The 19,143-nt window shown below is 51.6% G+C and overlaps 3 non-coding genes across 3 annotated transcripts; all 3 read right to left on the minus strand.

Annotated features, from left to right (window-relative positions):
* Positions 1-719: 719 nt before the first annotated feature.
* trnat-ugu (transfer RNA threonine (anticodon UGU)) lies at positions 720-792 on the minus strand. The gene has a single exon. It is a non-coding gene; the product is annotated as a tRNA-Thr (tRNA).
* Positions 793-3,357: 2,565 nt separating this feature from the next.
* trnat-ugu (transfer RNA threonine (anticodon UGU)) lies at positions 3,358-3,430 on the minus strand. Its single transcript has one exon. It is a non-coding gene; the product is annotated as a tRNA-Thr (tRNA).
* A 13,039-nt stretch (positions 3,431-16,469) lies between these two features.
* trnat-ugu (transfer RNA threonine (anticodon UGU)) lies at positions 16,470-16,542 on the minus strand. Its single transcript has one exon. It is a non-coding gene; the product is annotated as a tRNA-Thr (tRNA).
* Between the last annotated feature and the right edge of the window lie 2,601 nt (positions 16,543-19,143).

Genomic DNA, 19,143 nt, shown 5'->3' on the forward strand with positions numbered 1-19,143 from the left:
GCAATACATTTTCAGCTCAGCAATTTAGAATGGCCAATTCAGCCGGCCTGCACGTCTTTGGACTGTGAGAGCAAACCGGAGCAAACCCACGCAGACTCTGGGAGAATGTGCAAAGTCGACACAGACTCGATTCCCTAAAGCTGGAATCGAGCCTGGCTCCCTAGCGCTGTGAGGCAGCAGTGCGAACCACTGAGCGACTGGTTGGGCAGAATGGCCTGTTTCCAAACTGGAGGGATCCTATGCCTCTGAGATTTCTGACAATCACCGGGAGACCTAATTGGGAATTGTCATTCGCTCGCTTGGAGTGACTGAGGTCAGCGATCTCAAAGTTAAATCCGTGAACACACACAGCCCCGTTCTTTGCCTGCAGAAGAAAGAAGTTTGTGGATTTCAACTGAACGCTGTAAGTGACAAAAACAGAAGTTGCAGGAAAAGCTCAACAGGTCTGAGACGAGAAATGAGAGTCGACAGGTGTCTGTCACTTCAGGGTAATGACCCTGGTGTTTCAGACATCAATTCCCAAGCTCTTGACAAAAACAGCAGCTATCAGTCCAAGAGGGTTATTCAGGAGCGCGACTCGTTCATTTGGTGATTGCGGGTGAACGCCGTAGCTTCCAAATAAGCCGGTTAGACGACAAGCTGGCGTTGAGCTTGAACATAGCATCCTACAGTCTCATGCCAAGCGTTGAAACTGAGTGGGCGCTGGAGACATGGCTGAGAGGCCCCAGTGAGATTTGAACTCACGACCCCTGGTTTACAAGACCAGCGCTCTAACCGCTGAGCTATGGAGCCGGGTGGCCCGGCGCACTGCACTGGATTGGTTAACACTGGCTGACTCAAGTACTTGGGACACAGGTTTCAATCGACTCTCGCCTCACCGTCTGTACAGTTTGAACATTCTGCCCGTGTGTGCGTGGGTTTGCTCCGGCTGCTCCGGTTACCGCTCTCAGTCCAAAGATGTGTAGCTTCAGCGGGATTGGCCATGCTTCCTTGTCCCATTGTGTACGGTGATAGTGCGGGCCCGGTGGATTCGTCAGCATTAAATGTGGAATGATGCGGAATGGGTCTGGGTCGATTGCTCTCTGCAGGGTCGGTGTGGACGAGATTAGAATAAATTAGATTGGCTACAGTGTGGAAACAGGACCTTCAGCCCAACAAGTCCACATCGATCCTCTGAAGAGTCACCCACCCAGACCCGTTTCACTCTGAATAATGCACCTATGACTAGGGGCAATTTAGAACTTCCTGTAGAAGGGCTCATGCCCGAAACGTCGATTCTCCTGCTCATTGGATGCTGCCGGACCTGCTGCGCTTTTCCAGCAATACATTTTCAGCTCAGCAATTTAGAATGGCCAAGTCAGCCGGCCTGCACGTCTTTGGACTGTGAGAGCAAACCGGAGCAAACCCACGCAGACTCTGGGAGAATGTGCAAAGTCGACACAGACTCGATTCCCTAAAGCTGGAATCGAGCCTGGCTCCCTAGCGCTGTGAGGCAGCAGTGCGAACCACTGAGCGACTGGTTGGGCGGAATGGCCTGTTTCCAAACTGGAGGGATCCTATGCCTCTGAGATTTCTGACAATCACCGGGAGACCTAATTGGGAATTGTCATTCGCTCGCTTGGAGTGACTGAGGTCAGCGATCTCAAAGTTAAATCCGTGAACACACACAGCCCCGTTCTTTGCCTGCAGAAAAAAGAAGTTTGTGGATTTCAACTGAACGCTGTAAGTGACAAAAACAGAAGTTGCAGGAAAAGCTCAACAGGTCTGAGACGAGAAATGAGAGTCGACAGGTGTCTGTCACTTCAGGGTAATGACCCTGGTGTTTCAGACATCAGTTCCCAAGCTCTTGACAAAAACAGCAGCTATCAGTCCAACAGGGTTATTCAGGAGCGCGACTCGTTCATTTGGTGATTGCGGGTGAACGCCGTCGCTTCCAAATAAGCCGGTTAGACGACAAGCTGGCGTTGAGCTTGACCATAGCATCCTACAGTCTCATGCCAAGCGTTGAAACTGAGTGGGCGCTGGAGACATGGCTGAGAGGCCCCAGTGAGATTTGAACTCACGACCCCTGGTTTACAAGACCAGTGCTCTAACCGCTGTGCTATGGAGCCGGGTGGTCCGGCGCACTGCGCTGGATTGGTTAACACTGGCTGACCCAAGTACTTGGGACACAGGTTTCAATCGACTCTCGCCTCACCGTCTGTCCAGTTTGAACATTCTGCCCGTGTGTGCGTGGGTTTGCTCCGGCTGCTCCGGTTACCGCTCTCAGTACAAAGATGTGTAGCTTCTGCGGGATTGGCCATGCTTCATTGTCCCATTGTGTACGGTGATAGTGCGGGCCCGGTGGATTCTCCAGCATTAAATGTGGAATGATGCGGAATGGGTCTGGGTCGATTGCTCTCTGCAGGGTCGGTGTGGACGAGATTAGAATAAATTAGATTGGCTACAGTGTGGAAACAGGACCTTCAGCCCAACAAGTCCACATCGATCCTCTGAAGAGTAACCCACCCAGACCCGTTTCACTCTGAATAATGCACCTATGACTAGGGGCAATTTAGAACTTCCTGTAGAAGGGCTCATGCCCGAAACGTCGATTCTCCTGCTCCTTGGATGCTGCCTGACCTGCTGCGCTTTTCCAGCAATACATTTTCAGCTCAGCAATTTAGAATGGCCAATTCAGCCGGCCTGCACGTCTTTGGACTGTGAGAGCAAACCGGAGCAAACCCACGCAGACTCTGGGAGAATGTGCAAAGTCGACACAGACTCGATTCCCTAAAGCTGGAATCGAGCCTGGCTCCCTAGCGCTGTGAGGCAGCAGTGCGAACCACTGAGCGACTGGTTGGGCGGAATGGCCTGTTTCCAAACTGGAGGGATCCTATGCCTCTGAGATTTCTGACAATCACCGGGAGACCTAATTGGGAATTGTCATTCGCTCGCTTGGAGTGACTGAGGTCAGCGATCTCAAAGTTAAATCCGTGAACACACACAGCCCCGTTCTTTGCCTGCAGAAGAAAGAAGTTTGTGGATTTCAACTGAACGCTGTAAGTGACAAAAACAGAAGTTGCAGGAAAAGCTCAACAGGTCTGAGACGAGAAATGAGAGTCGACAGGTGTCTGTCACTTCAGGGTAATGACCCTGGTGTTTCAGACATCAATTCCCAAGCTCTTGACAAAAACAGCAGCTATCAGTCCAAGAGGGTTATTCAGGAGCGCGACTCGTTCATTTGGTGATTGCGGGTGAACGCCGTAGCTTCCAAATAAGCCGGTTAGACGACAAGCTGGCGTTGAGCTTGAACATAGCATCCTACAGTCTCATGCCAAGCGTTGAAACTGAGTGGGCGCTGGAGACATGGCTGAGAGGCCCCAGTGAGATTTGAACTCACGACCCCTGGTTTACAAGACCAGCGCTCTAACCGCTGAGCTATGGAGCCGGGTGGCCCGGCGCACTGCACTGGATTGGTTAACACTGGCTGACTCAAGTACTTGGGACACAGGTTTCAATCGACTCTCGCCTCACCGTCTGTACAGTTTGAACATTCTGCCCGTGTGTGCGTGGGTTTGCTCCGGCTGCTCCGGTTACCGCTCTCAGTCCAAAGATGTGTAGCTTCAGCGGGATTGGCCATGCTTCCTTGTCCCATTGTGTACGGTGATAGTGCGGGCCCGGTGGATTCGTCAGCATTAAATGTGGAATGATGCGGAATGGGTCTGGGTCGATTGCTCTCTGCAGGGTCGGTGTGGACGAGATTAGAATAAATTAGATTGGCTACAGTGTGGAAACAGGACCTTCAGCCCAACAAGTCCACATCGATCCTCTGAAGAGTCACCCACCCAGACCCGTTTCACTCTGAATAATGCACCTATGACTAGGGGCAATTTAGAACTTCCTGTAGAAGGGCTCATGCCCGAAACGTCGATTCTCCTGCTCCTTGGATGCTGCCGGACCTGCTGCGCTTTTCCAGCAATACATTTTCAGCTCAGCAATTTAGAATGGCCAATTCAGCCGGCCTGCACGTCTTTGGACTGTGAGAGCAAACCGGAGCAAACCCACGCAGACTCTGGGAGAATGTGCAAAGTCGACACAGACTCGATTCCCTAAAGCTGGAATCGAGCCTGGCTCCCTAGCGCTGTGAGGCAGCAGTGCGAACCACTGAGCGACTGGTTGGGCGGAATGGCCTGTTTCCAAACTGGAGGGATCCTATGCCTCTGAGATTTCTGACAATCACCGGGAGACCTAATTGGGAATTGTCATTCGCTCGCTTGGAGTGACTGAGGTCAGCGATCTCAAAGTTAAATCCGTGAACACACACAGCCCCGTTCTTTGCCTGCAGAAAAAAGAAGTTTGTGGATTTCAACTGAACGCTGTAAGTGACAAAAACAGAAGTTGCAGGAAAAGCTCAACAGGTCTGAGACGAGAAATGAGAGTCGACAGGTGTCTGTCACTTCAGGGTAATGACCCTGGTGTTTCAGACATCAGTTCCCAAGCTCTTGACAAAAACAGCAGCTATCAGTCCAACAGGGTTATTCAGGAGCGCGACTCGTTCATTTGGTGATTGCGGGTGAACGCCGTCGCTTCCAAATAAGCCGGTTAGACGACAAGCTGGCGTTGAGCTTGACCATAGCATCCTACAGTCTCATGCCAAGCGTTGAAACTGAGTGGGCGCTGGAGACATGGCTGAGAGGCCCCAGTGAGATTTGAACTCACGACCCCTGGTTTACAAGACCAGTGCTCTAACCGCTGTGCTATGGAGCCGGGTGGTCCGGCGCACTGCGCTGGATTGGTTAACACTGGCTGACCCAAGTACTTGGGACACAGGTTTCAATCGACTCTCGCCTCACCGTCTGTACAGTTTGAACATTCTGCCCGTGTGTGCGTGGGTTTGCTCCGGCTGCTCCGGTTACCGCTCTCAGTCCAAAGATGTGTAGCTTCTGCGGGATTGGCCATGCTTCCTTGTCCCATTGTGTACGGTGATAGTGCGGGCCCGGTGGATTCGTCAGCATTAAATGTGGAATGATGCGGAATGGGTCTGGGTCGATTGCTCTCTGCAGGGTCGGTGTGGACGAGATTAGAATAAATTAGATTGGCTACAGTGTGGAAACAGGACCTTCAGCCCAACAAGTCCACATCGATCCTCTGAAGAGTCACCCACCCAGACCCGTTTCACTCTGAATAATGCACCTATGACTAGGGGCAATTTAGAACTTCCTGTAGAAGGGCTCATGCCCGAAACGTCGATTCTCCTGCTCATTGGATGCTGCCGGACCTGCTGCGCTTTTCCAGCAATACATTTTCAGCTCAGCAATTTAGAATGGCCAATTCAGCCGGCCTGCACGTCTTTGGACTGTGAGAGCAAACCGGAGCAAACCCACGCAGACTCTGGGAGAATGTGCAAAGTCGACACAGACTCGATTCCCTAAAGCTGGAATCGAGCCTGGCTCCCTAGCGCTGTGAGGCAGCAGTGCGAACCACTGAGCGACTGGTTGGGCGGAATGGCCTGTTTCCAAACTGGAGGGATCCTATGCCTCTGAGATTTCTGACAATCACCGGGAGACCTAATTGGGAATTGTCATTCGCTCGCTTGGAGTGACTGAGGTCAGCGATCTCAAAGTTAAATCCGTGAACACACACAGCCCCGTTCTTTGCCTGCAGAAAAAAGAAGTTTGTGGATTTCAACTGAACGCTGTAAGTGACAAAAACAGAAGTTGCAGGAAAAGCTCAACAGGTCTGAGACGAGAAATGAGAGTCGACAGGTGTCTGTCACTTCAGGGTAATGACCCTGGTGTTTCAGACATCAGTTCCCAAGCTCTTGACAAAAACAGCAGCTATCAGTCCAACAGGGTTATTCAGGAGCTCGACTCGTTCATTTGGTGATTGCGGGTGAACGCGGTCGCTTCCAAATAAGCCGGTTAGACGACAAGCTGGCGTTGAGCTTGACCATAGCATCCTACAGTCTCATGCCAAGCGTTGAAACTGAGTGGGCGCTGGAGACATGGCTGAGAGGCCCCAGTGAGATTTGAACTCACGACCCCTGGTTTACAAGACCAGTGCTCTAACCGCTGTGCTATGGAGCCGGGTGGTCCGGCGCACTGCGCTGGATTGGTTAACACTGGCTGACCCAAGTACTTGGGACACAGGTTTCAATCGACTCTCGCCTCACCGTCTGTCCAGTTTGAACATTCTGCCCGTGTGTGCGTGGGTTTGCTCCGGCTGCTCCGGTTACCGCTCTCAGTCCAAAGATGTGTAGCTTCTGCGGGATTGGCCATGCTTCATTGTCCCATTGTGTACGGTGATAGTGCGGGCCCGGTGGATTCGTCAGCATTAAATGTGGAATGATGCGGAATGGGTCTGGGTCGATTGCTCTCTGCAGGGTCGGTGTGGACGAGATTAGAATAAATTAGATTGGCTACAGTGTGGAAACAGGACCTTCAGCCCAACAAGTCCACATCGATCCTCTGAAGAGTAACCCACCCAGACCCGTTTCACTCTGAATAATGCACCTATGACTAGGGGCAATTTAGAACTTCCTGTAGAAGGGCTCATGCCCGAAACGTCGATTCTCCTGCTCCTTGGATGCTGCCTGACCTGCTGCGCTTTTCCAGCAATACATTTTCAGCTCAGCAATTTAGAATGGCCAATTCAGCCGGCCTGCACGTCTTTGGACTGTGAGAGCAAACCGGAGCAAACCCACGCAGACTCTGGGAGAATGTGCAAAGTCGACACAGACTCGATTCCCTAAAGCTGGAATCGAGCCTGGCTCCCTAGCGCTGTGAGGCAGCAGTGCGAACCACTGAGCGACTGGTTGGGCGGAATGGCCTGTTTCCAAACTGGAGGGATCCTATGCCTCTGAGATTTCTGACAATCACCGGGAGACCTAATTGGGAATTGTCATTCGCTCGCTTGGAGTGACTGAGGTCAGCGATCTCAAAGTTAAATCCGTGAACACACACAGCCCCGTTCTTTGCCTGCAGAAAAAAGAAGTTTGTGGATTTCAACTGAACGCTGTAAGTGACAAAAACAGAAGTTGCAGGAAAAGCTCAACAGGTCTGAGACGAGAAATGAGAGTCGACAGGTGTCTGTCACTTCAGGGTAATGACCCTGGTGTTTCAGACATCAATTCCCAAGCTCTTGACAAAAACAGCAGCTATCAGTCCAACAGGGTTATTCAGGAGCGCGACCCGTTCATTTGGTGATTGCGGGTGAACGCCGTAGCTTCCAAATAAGCCGGTTAGACGACAAGCTGGCGTTGAGCTTGAACATAGCATCCTACAGTCTCATGCCAAGCGTTGAAACTGAGTGGGCGCTGGAGACATGGCTGAGAGGCCCCAGTGAGATTTGAACTCACGACCCCTGGTGCTCCAACCGCTGAGCTATGGAGCCGGGTGGTCCGGCGCACTGCACTGGATTGGTTAACACTGGCTGACTCAAATACATGGGACACAGGTTTCAATCGACTCTCGCCTCACCGTCTGTACAGTTTGAACATTCTGCCCGTGTGTGCGTGGGTTTGCTCCGGCTGCTCCGGTTACCGCTCTCAGTCCAAAGATGTGTAGCTTCTGCGGGATTGGCCATGCTTCATTGTCCCATTGTGTACGGTGATAGTGCGGGCCCGGTGGATTCGTCAGCATTAAATGTGGAATGATGCGGAATGGGTCTGGGTCGATTGCTCTCTGCAGGGTCGGTGTGGACGAGATTAGAATAAATTAGATTGGCTACAGTGTGGAAACAGGACCTTCAGCCCAACAAGTCCACATCGATCCTCTGAAGAGTCACCCACCCAGACCCGTTTCACTCTGAATAATGCACCTATGACTAGGGGCAATTTAGAACTTCCTGTAGAAGGGCTCATGCCCGAAACGTCGATTCTCCTGCTCATTGGATGCTGCCGGACCTGCTGCGCTTTTCCAGCAATACATTTTCAGCTCAGCAATTTAGAATGGCCAATTCAGCCGGCCTGCACGTCTTTGGACTGTGAGAGCAAACCGGAGCAAACCCACGCAGACTCTGGGAGAATGTGCAAAGTCGACACAGACTCGATTCCCTAAAGCTGGAATCGAGCCTGGCTCCCTAGCGCTGTGAGGCAGCAGTGCGAACCACTGAGCGACTGGTTGGGCGGAATGGCCTGTTTCCAAACTGGAGGGATCCTATGCCTCTGAGATTTCTGACAATCACCGGGAGACCTAATTGGGAATTGTCATTCGCTCGCTTGGAGTGACTGAGGTCAGCGATCTCAAAGTTAAATCCGTGAACACACACAGCCCCGTTCTTTGCCTGCAGAAAAAAGAAGTTTGTGGATTTCAACTGAACGCTGTAAGTGACAAAAACAGAAGTTGCAGGAAAAGCTCAACAGGTCTGAGACGAGAAATGAGAGGCGACAAGTGTCTGTCACTTCAGGGTAATGACCCTGGTGTTTCAGACATCAATTCCCAAGCTCTTGACAAAAACAGCAGCTATCAGTCCAACAGGGTTATTCAGGAGCGCGACTCGTTCATTTGGTGATTGCGGGTGGACGCCGTAGCTTCCAAATAAGCCGGTTAGACGACAAGCTGGCGTTGAGCTTGAACATAGCATCCTACAGTCTCATGCCAAGCGTTGAAACTGAGTGGGCGCTGGAGACATGGCTGAGAGGCCCCAGTGAGATTTGAACTCACGACCCCTGGTGCTCTAACCGCTGAGCTATGGAGCCGGGTGGTCCGGCGCACTGCGCTGGATTGGTTAACACTGGCTGACTCAAATACATGGGACACAGGTTTCAATCGACTCTCGCCTCACCGTCTGTACAGTTTGAACATTCTGCCCGTGTGTGCGTGGGTTTGCTCCGGCTGCTCCGGTTACCGCTCTCAGTCCAAAGATGTGTAGCTTCTGCGGGATTGGCCATGCTTCATTGTCCCATTGTGTACGGTGATAGTGCGGGCCCGGTGGATTCGTCAGCATTAAATGTGGAATGATGCGGAATGGGTCTGGGTCGATTGCTCTCTGCAGGGTCGGTGTGGACGAGATTAGAATAAATTAGATTGGCTACAGTGTGGAAACAGGACCTTCAGCCCAACAAGTCCACATCGATCCTCTGAAGAGTAACCCACCCAGACCCGTTTCACTCTGAATAATGCACCTATGACTAGGGGCAATTTAGAACTTCCTGTAGAAGGGCTCATGCCCGAAACGTCGATTCTCCTGCTCCTTGGATGCTGCCTGACCTGCTGCGCTTTTCCAGCAATACATTTTCAGCTCAGCAATTTAGAATGGCCAATTCAGCCGGCCTGCACGTCTTTGGACTGTGAGAGCAAACCGGAGCAAACCCACGCAGACTCTGGGAGAATGTGCAAAGTCGACACAGACTCGATTCCCTAAAGCTGGAATCGAGCCTGGCTCCCTAGCGCTGTGAGGCAGCAGTGCGAACCACTGAGCGACTGGTTGGGCGGAATGGCCTGTTTCCAAACTGGAGGGATCCTATGCCTCTGAGATTTCTGACAATCACCGGGAGACCTAATTGGGAATTGTCATTCGCTCGCTTGGAGTGACTGAGGTCAGCGATCTCAAAGTTAAATCCGTGAACACACACAGCCCCGTTCTTTGCCTGCAGAAAAAAGAAGTTTGTGGATTTCAACTGAACGCTGTAAGTGACAAAAACAGAAGTTGCAGGAAAAGCTCAACAGGTCTGAGACGAGAAATGAGAGTCGACAGGTGTCTGTCACTTCAGGGTAATGACCCTGGTGTTTCAGACATCAATTCCCAAGCTCTTGACAAAAACAGCAGCTATCAGTCCAACAGGGTTATTCAGGAGCGCGACCCGTTCATTTGGTGATTGCGGGTGAACGCCGTAGCTTCCAAATAAGCCGGTTAGCGGACAAGCTGGCGTTGAGCTTGAACATAGCATCCTACAGTCTCATGCCAAGCGTTGAAACTGAGTGGGCGCTGGAGACATGGCTGAGAGGCCCCAGTGAGATTTGAACTCACGACCCCTGGTGCTCCAACCGCTGAGCTATGGAGCCGGGTGGTCCGGCGCACTGCACTGGATTGGTTAACACTGGCTGACTCAAATACATGGGACACAGGTTTCAATCGACTCTCGCCTCACCGTCTGTACAGTTTGAACATTCTGCCCGTGTGTGCGTGGGTTTGCTCCGGCTGCTCCGGTTACCGCTCTCAGTCCAAAGATGTGTAGCTTCTGCGGGATTGGCCATGCTTCATTGTCCCATTGTGTACGGTGATAGTGCGGGCCCGGTGGATTCGTCAGCATTAAATGTGGATTGATGCGGAATGGGTCTGGGTCGATTGCTCTCTGCAGGGTCGGTGTGGACGAGATTAGAATAAATTAGATTGGCTACAGTGTGGAAACAGGACCTTCAGCCCAACAAGTCCACATCGATCCTCTGAAGAGTAACCCACCCAGACCCGTTTCACTCTGAATAATGCACCTATGACTAGGGGCAATTTAGAACTTCCTGTAGAAGGGCTCATGCCCGAAACGTCGATTCTCCTGCTCCTTGGATGCTGCCTGACCTGCTGCGCTTTTCCAGCAATACATTTTCAGCTCAGCAATTTAGAATGGCCAATTCAGCCGGCCTGCACGTCTTTGGACTGTGAGAGCAAACCGGAGCAAACCCACGCAGACTCTGGGAGAATGTGCAAAGTCGACACAGACTCGATTCCCTAAAGCTGGAATCGAGCCTGGCTCCCTAGCGCTGTGAGGCAGCAGTGCGAACCACTGAGCGACTGGTTGGGCGGAATGGCCTGTTTCCAAACTGGAGGGATCCTATGCCTCTGAGATTTCTGACAATCACCGGGAGACCTAATTGGGAATTGTCATTCGCTCGCTTGGAGTGACTGAGGTCAGCGATCTCAAAGTTAAATCCGTGAACACACACAGCCCCGTTCTTTGCCTGCAGAAAAAAGAAGTTTGTGGATTTCAACTGAACGCTGTAAGTGACAAAAACAGAAGTTGCAGGAAAAGCTCAACAGGTCTGAGACGAGAAATGAGAGTCGACAGGTGTCTGTCACTTCAGGGTAATGACCCTGGTGTTTCAGACATCAATTCCCAAGCTCTTGACAAAAACAGCAGCTATCAGTCCAACAGGGTTATTCAGGAGCGCGACCCGTTCATTTGGTGATTGCGGGTGAACGCCGTAGCTTCCAAATAAGCCGGTTAGACGACAAGCTGGCGTTGAGCTTGAACATAGCATCCTACAGTCTCATGCCAAGCGTTGAAACTGAGTGGGCGCTGGAGACATGGCTGAGAGGCCCCAGTGAGATTTGAACTCACGACCCCTGGTGCTCCAACCGCTGAGCTATGGAGCCGGGTGGTCCGGCGCACTGCGCTGGATTGGTTAACACTGGCTGACTCAAATACATGGGACACAGGTTTCAATCGACTCTCGCCTCACCGTCTGTACAGTTTGAACATTCTGCCCGTGTGTGCGTGGGTTTGCTCCGGCTGCTCCGGTTACCGCTCTCAGTCCAAAGATGTGTAGCTTCTGCGGGATTGGCCATGCTTCATTGTCCCATTGTGTACGGTGATAGTGCGGGCCCGGTGGATTCGTCAGCATTAAATGTGGAATGATGCGGAATGGGTCTGGGTCGATTGCTCTCTGCAGGGTCGGTGTGGACGAGATTAGAATAAATTAGATTGGCTACAGTGTGGAAACAGGACCTTCAGCCCAACAAGTCCACATCGATCCTCTGAAGAGTAACCCACCCAGACCCGTTTCACTCTGAATAATGCACCTATGACTAGGGGCAATTTAGAACTTCCTGTAGAAGGGCTCATGCCCGAAACGTCGATTCTCCTGCTCCTTGGATGCTGCCTGACCTGCTGCGCTTTTCCAGCAATACATTTTCAGCTCAGCAATTTAGAATGGCCAATTCAGCCGGCCTGCACGTCTTTGGACTGTGAGAGCAAACCGGAGCAAACCCACGCAGACTCTGGGAGAATGTGCAAAGTCGACACAGACTCGATTCCCTAAAGCTGGAATCGAGCCTGGCTCCCTAGCGCTGTGAGGCAGCAGTGCGAACCACTGAGCGACTGGTTGGGCGGAATGGCCTGTTTCCAAACTGGAGGGATCCTATGCCTCTGAGATTTCTGACAATCACCGGGAGACCTAATTGGGAATTGTCATTCGCTCGCTTGGAGTGACTGAGGTCAGCGATCTCAAAGTTAAATCCGTGAACACACACAGCCCCGTTCTTTGCCTGCAGAAAAAAGAAGTTTGTGGATTTCAACTGAACGCTGTAAGTGACAAAAACAGAAGTTGCAGGAAAAGCTCAACAGGTCTGAGACGAGAAATGAGAGTCGACAGGTGTCTGTCACTTCAGGGTAATGACCCTGGTGTTTCAGACATCAATTCCCAAGCTCTTGACAAAAACAGCAGCTATCAGTCCAACAGGGTTATTCAGGAGCGCGACTCGCTCATTTGGTGATTGCGGGTGAACGCCGTGGCTTCCAAATAAGCCGGTTAGACGACAAGCTGGCGTTGAGCTTGAACATAGCATCCTACAGTCTCATGCCAAGCGTTGAAACTGAGAGGGCGCAGAAGACATGGCTGAGAGGCCCCAGTGAGATTGGAACTCACGACCCCTGGTTTACAAGACCAGTGCTTTAACCGCTGAGCTATGGAGCAGGGTGGTCTGGCGCACTGCGCTGGATTGGTTAACACTGGCTGACTCAAATACATGGGACACAGGTTTCAATCGACTCTCGCCTCACCGTCTGTACAGTTTGAACATTCTGCCCGTGTGTGCGTGGGTTTGCTCCGGCTGCTCCGGTTACCGCTCTCAGTCCAAAGATGTGTAGCTTCTGCGGGATTGGCCATGCTTCATTGTCCCATTGTGTACGGTGATAGTGCGGGCCCGGTGGATTCATCAGCATTAAATGTGGAATGATGCGGAATGGGTCTGGGTCGATTGCTCTCTGCAGGGTCGGTGTGGACGAGATTAGAATAAATTAGATTGGCTACAGTGTGGAAACAGGACCTTCAGCCCAACAAGTCCACATCGATCCTCTGAAGAGTAACCCACCCAGACCCGTTTCACTCTGAATAATGCACCTATGACTAGGGGCAATTTAGAACTTCCTGTAGAAGGGCTCATGCCCGAAACGTCGATTCTCCTGCTCCTTGGATGCTGCCTGACCTGCTGCGCTTTTCCAGCAATACATTTTCAGCTCAGCAATTTAGAATGGCCAATTCAGCCGGCCTGCACGTCTTTGGACTGTGAGAGCAAACCGGAGCAAACCCACGCAGACTCTGGGAGAATGTGCAAAGTCGACACAGACTCGATTCCCTAAAGCTGGAATCGAGCCTGGCTCCCTAGCGCTGTGAGGCAGCAGTGCGAACCACTGAGCGACTGGTTGGGCGGAATGGCCTGTTTCCAAACTGGAGGGATCCTATGCCTCTGAGATTTCTGACAATCACCGGGAGACCTAATTGGGAATTGTCATTCGCTCGCTTGGAGTGACTGAGGTCAGCGATCTCAAAGTTAAATCCGTGAACACACACAGCCCCGTTCTTTGCCTGCAGAAAAAAGAAGTTTGTGGATTTCAACTGAACGCTGTAAGTGACAAAAACAGAAGTTGCAGGAAAAGCTCAACAGGTCTGAGACGAGAAATGAGAGGCGACAAGTGTCTGTCACTTCAGGGTAATGACCCTGGTGTTTCAGACATCAATTCCCAAGCTCTTGACAAAAACAGCAGCTATCAGTCCAACAGGGTTATTCAGGAGCGCGACTCGTTCATTTGGTGATTGCGGGTGAACGCCGTAGCTTCCAAATAAGCCGGTTAGACGACAAGCTGGCGTTGAGCTTGAACATAGCATCCTACAGTCTCATGCCAAGCGTTGAAACTGAGTGGGCGCTGGAGACATGGCTGAGAGGCCCCAGTGAGATTTGAACTCACGACCCCTGGTGCTCTAACCGCTGAGCTATGGAGCCGGGTGGTCCGGCGCACTGCGCTGGATTGGTTAACACTGGCTGACTCAAATACATGGGACACAGGTTTCAATCGACTCTCGCCTCACCGTCTGTACAGTTTGAACATTCTGCCCGTGTGTGCGTGGGTTTGCTCCGGCTGCTCCGGTTACCGCTCTCAGTCCAAAGATGTGTAGCTTCTGCGGGATTGGCCATGCTTCATTGTCCCATTGTGTACGGTGATAGTGCGGGCCCGGTTGATTCGTCAGCATTAAATGTGGAATGATGCGGAATGGGTCTGGGTCGATTGCTCTCTGCAGGGTCGGTGTGGACGAGATTAGAATAAATTAGATTGGCTACAGTGTGGAAACAGGACCTTCAGCCCAACAAGTCCACATCGATCCTCTGAAGAGTAACCCACCCAGACCCGTTTCACTCTGAATAATGCACCTATGACTAGGGGCAATTTAGAACTTCCTGTAGAAGGGCTCATGCCCGAAACGTCGATTCTCCTGCTCCTTGGATGCTGCCTGACCTGCTGCGCTTTTCCAGCAATACATTTTCAGCTCAGCAATTTAGAATGGCCAATTCAGCCGGCCTGCACGTCTTTGGACTGTGAGAGCAAACCGGAGCAAACCCACGCAGACTCTGGGAGAATGTGCAAAGTCGACACAGACTCGATTCCCTAAAGCTGGAATCGAGCCTGGCTCCCTAGCACTGTGAGGCAGCAGTGCGAACCACTGAGCGACTGGTTGGGCGGAATGGCCTGTTTCCAAACTGGAGGGATCCTATGCCTCTGAGATTTCTGACAATCACCGGGAGACCTAATTGGGAATTGTCATTCGCTCGCTTGGAGTGACTGAGGTCAGCGATCTCAAAGTTAAATCCGTGAACACACACAGCCCCGTTCTTTGCCTGCAGAAAAAAGAAGTTTGTGGATTTCAACTGAACGCTGTAAGTGACAAAAACAGAAGTTGCAGGAAAAGCTTAACAGGTCTGAGACGAGAAATGAGAGGCGACAAGTGTCTGTCACTTCAGGGTAATGACCCTGGTGTTTCAGACATCAATTCCCAAGCTCTTGACAAAAACAGCAGCTATCAGTCCAACAGGGTTATTCAGGAGCGCGACTCGTTCATTTGGTGATTGCGGGTGGACGCCGTAGCTTCCAAATAAGCCGGTTAGACGACAAGCTGGCGTTGAGCTTGAACATAGCATCCTACAGTCTCATGCCAAGCGTTGAAACTGAGTGGGCGCTGGAGACATGGCTGAGAGGCCCCAGTGAGATTTGAACTCACGACCCCTGGTGCTCTAACCGCTGAGCTATGGAGCCGGGTGGTCCGGCGCACTGCGCTGGATTGGTTAACACTGGCTGACTCAAATACATGGGACACAGGTTTCAATCGACTCTCGCCTCACCGTCTGTACAGTTTGAACATTCTGCCCGTGTGTGCGTGGGTTTGCTCCGGCTGCTCCGGTTACCGCTCTCAGTCCAAAGATGTGTAGCTTCTGCGGGATTGGCCATGCTTCATTGTCCCATTTTGTACGGTGATAGTGCGGGCCCGGTGGATTCGTCAGCATTAAATGTGGAATGATGCGGAATGGGTCTGGGTCGATTGCTCTCTGCAGGGTCGGTGTGGACGAGATTAGAATAAATTAGATTGGCTACAGTGTGGAAACAGGACCTTCAGCCCAACAAGTCCACATCGATCCTCTGAAGAGTAACCCACCCAGACCCGTTTCACTCTGAATAATGCACCTATGACTAGGGGCAATTTAGAACTTCCTGTAGAAGGGCTCATGCCCGAAACGTCGATTCTCCTGCTCCTTGGATGCTGCCTGACCTGCTGCGCTTTTCCAGCAATACATTTTCAGCTCAGCAATTTAGAATGGCCAATTCAGCCGGCCTGCACGTCTTTGGACTGTGAGAGCAAACCGGAGCAAACCCACACAGACTCTGGGAGAATGTGCAAAGTCGACACAGACTCGATTCCCTAAAGCTGGAATCGAGCCTGGCTCCCTAGCGCTGTGAGGCAGCAGTGCGAACCACTGAGCGACTGGTTGGGCGGAATGGCCTGGTTCCAAACTGGAGGGATCCTATGCCTCTGAGATTTCTGACAATCACCGGGAGACCTAATTGGGAATTGTCATTCGCTCGCTTGGAGTGACTGAGGTCAGCGATCTCAAAGTTAAATCCGTGAACCCACACAGCCCCGTTCTTTGCCTGCAGAAAAAAGAAGTTTGTGGATTTCAACTGAACGCTGTAAGTGACAAAAACAGAAGTTGCAGGAAAAGCTTAACAGGTCTGAGACGAGAAATGAGAGGCGACAAGTGTCTGTCACTTCAGGGTAATGACCCTAGTGTTTCAGACATCAATTCCCAAGCTCTTGACAAAAACAGCAGCTATCAGTCCAACAGGGTTATTCAGGAGCGCGACTCGTTCATTTGGTGATTGCGGGTGGACGCCGTAGCTTCCAAATAAGCCGGTTAGACGACAAGCTGGCGTTGAGCTTGAACATAGCATCCTACAGTCTCATGCCAAGCGTTGAAACTGAGTGGGCGCTGGAGACATGGCTGAGAGGCCCCAGTGAGATTTGAACTCACGACCCCTGGTTTACAAGACCAGTGCTCTAACCGCTGAGCTATGGAGCCGGGTGGTCCGGCGCCCTGCGCTGGATTGGTTAACACTGGCTGACTCAAATACTTGGGACGCAGGTTTCAATCGACTCTCGCCTCACCGTCTGTACAGTTTGAACATTCTGCCCGTGTGTGCGTGGGTTTGCTCCGGCTGCTCCGGTTACCGCTCTCAGTCCAAAGATGTGTAGCTTCTGCGGGATTGGCCATGCTTCATTGTCCCATTGTGTACGGTGATAGTGCGGGCCCGGTGGATTCGTCAGCATTAAATGTGGAATGATGCGGAATGGGTCTGGGTCGATTGCTCTCTGCAGGGTCGGTGTGGACGAGATTAGAATAAATTAGATTGGCTACAGTGTGGAAACAGGACCTTCAGCCCAACAAGTCCACATCGATCCTCTGAAGAGTAACCCACCCAGACCCGTTTCACTCTGAATAATGCACCTATGACTAGGGGCAATTTAGAACTTCCTGTAGAAGGGCTCATGCCCGAAACGTCGATTCTCCTGCTCCTTGGATGCTGCCTGACCTGCTGCGCTTTTCCAGCAATACATTTTCAGCTCAGCAATTTAGAATGGCCAATTCAGCCGGCCTGCACGTCTTTGGACTGTGACAGCAAACCGGAGCAAACCCACGCAGACTCTGGGAGAATGTGCAAAGTCGACACAGACTCGATTCCCTAAAGCTGGAATCGAGCCTGGCTCCCTAGCGCTGTGAGGCAGCAGTGCGAACCACTGAGCGACTGGTTGGGCGGAATGGCCTGTTTCCAAACTGGAGGGATCCTATGCCTCTGAGATTTCTGACAATCACCGGGAGACCTAATTGGGAATTGTCATTCGCTCGCTTGGAGTGACTGAGGTCAGCGATCTCAAAGTTAAATCCGTGAACACACACAGCCCCGTTCTTTGCCTGCAGAAAAAAGAAGTTTGTGGATTTCAACTGAACGCTGTAAGTGACAAAAACAGAAGTTGCAGGAAAAGCTCAACAGGTCTGAGACGAGAAATGAGAGGCGACAAGTGTCTGTCACTTCAGGGTAATGACCCTGGTGTTTCAGACATCAATTCCCAAGCTCTTGACAAAAACAGCAGCTATCAGTCCAACAGGGTTATTCAGGAGCGCGACTCGTTCATTTGGTGATTGCGGGTGAACGCCGTAGCTTCCAAATAAGCCGGTTAGACGACAAGCTGGCGTTGAGCTTGAACATAGCATCCTACAGTCTCATGCCAAGCGTTGAAACTGAGTGGGCGCTTGGAGACATGGCTGAGAGGCCCCAGTGAGATTTGAACTCACGACCCCTGGTGCTCCAACCGCTGAGCTATGGAGCCGGGTGGTCCGGCGCACTGCACTGGATTGGTTAACACTGGCTGACTCAAATACATGGGACACAGGTTTCAATCGACTCTCGCCTCACCGTCTGTACAGTTTGAACATTCTGCCCGTGTGTGCGTGGGTTTGCTCCGGCTGCTCCGGTTACCGCTCTCAGTCCAAAGATGTGTAGCTTCTGCGGGATTGGCCATGCTTCATTGTCCCATTGTGTACGGTGATAGTGCGGGCCCGGTGGATTCGTCAGCATTAAATGTGGAATGATGCGGAATGGGTCTGGGTCGATTGCTCTCTGCAGGGTCGGTGTGGACGAGATTAGAATAAATTAGATTGGCTACAGTGTGGAAACAGGACCTTCAGCCCAACAAGTCCACATCGATCCTCTGAAGAGTAACCCACCCAGACCCGTTTCACTCTGAATAATGCACCTATGACTAGGGGCAATTTAGAACTTCCTGTAGAAGGGCTCATGCCCGAAACGTCGATTCTCCTGCTCCTTGGATGCTGCCTGACCTGCTGCGCTTTTCCAGCAATACATTTTCAGCTCAGCAATTTAGAATGGCCAATTCAGCCGGCCTGCACGTCTTTGGACTGTGAGAGCAAACCGGAGCAAACCCACGCAGACTCTGGGAGAATGTGCAAAGTCGACACAGACTCGATTCCCTAAAGCTGGAATCGAGCCTGGCTCCCTAGCGCTGTGAGGCAGCAGTGCGAACCACTGAGCGACTGGTTGGGCGGAATGGCCTGTTTCCAAACTGGAGGGATCCTATGCCTCTGAGATTTCTGACAATCACCGGGAGACCTAATTGGGAATTGTCATTCGCTCGCTTGGAGTGACTGAGGTCAGCGATCTCAAAGTTAAATCCGTGAACACACACAGCCCCGTTCTTTGCCTGCAGAAAAAAGAAGTTTGTGGATTTCAACTGAACGCTGTAAGTGACAAAAACAGAAGTTGCAGGAAAAGCTTAACAGGTCTGAGACGAGAAATGAGAGGCGACAAGTGTCTGTCACTTCAGGGTAATGACCCTGGTGTTTCAGACATCAATTCCCAAGCTCTTGACAAAAACAGCAGCTATCAGTCCAACAGGGTTATTCAGGAGCGCGACTCGTTCATTTGGTGATTGCGGGTGGACGCCGTAGCTTCCAAATAAGCCGGTTAGACGACAAGCTGGCGTTGAGCTTGAACATAGCATCCTACAGTCTCATGCCAAGCGTTGAAACTGAGTGGGCGCTGGAGACATGGCTGAGAGGCCCCAGTGAGATTTGAACTCACGACCCCTGGTGCTCTAACCGCTG

This window comes from Chiloscyllium plagiosum, unplaced genomic scaffold, assembly GCF_037043375.1.
Source record: "Chiloscyllium plagiosum isolate Xiang-an unplaced genomic scaffold, Cpla_swu_hap1 HiC_scaffold_38, whole genome shotgun sequence".
Taxonomy (NCBI): domain Eukaryota; kingdom Metazoa; phylum Chordata; class Chondrichthyes; order Orectolobiformes; family Hemiscylliidae; genus Chiloscyllium; species Chiloscyllium plagiosum.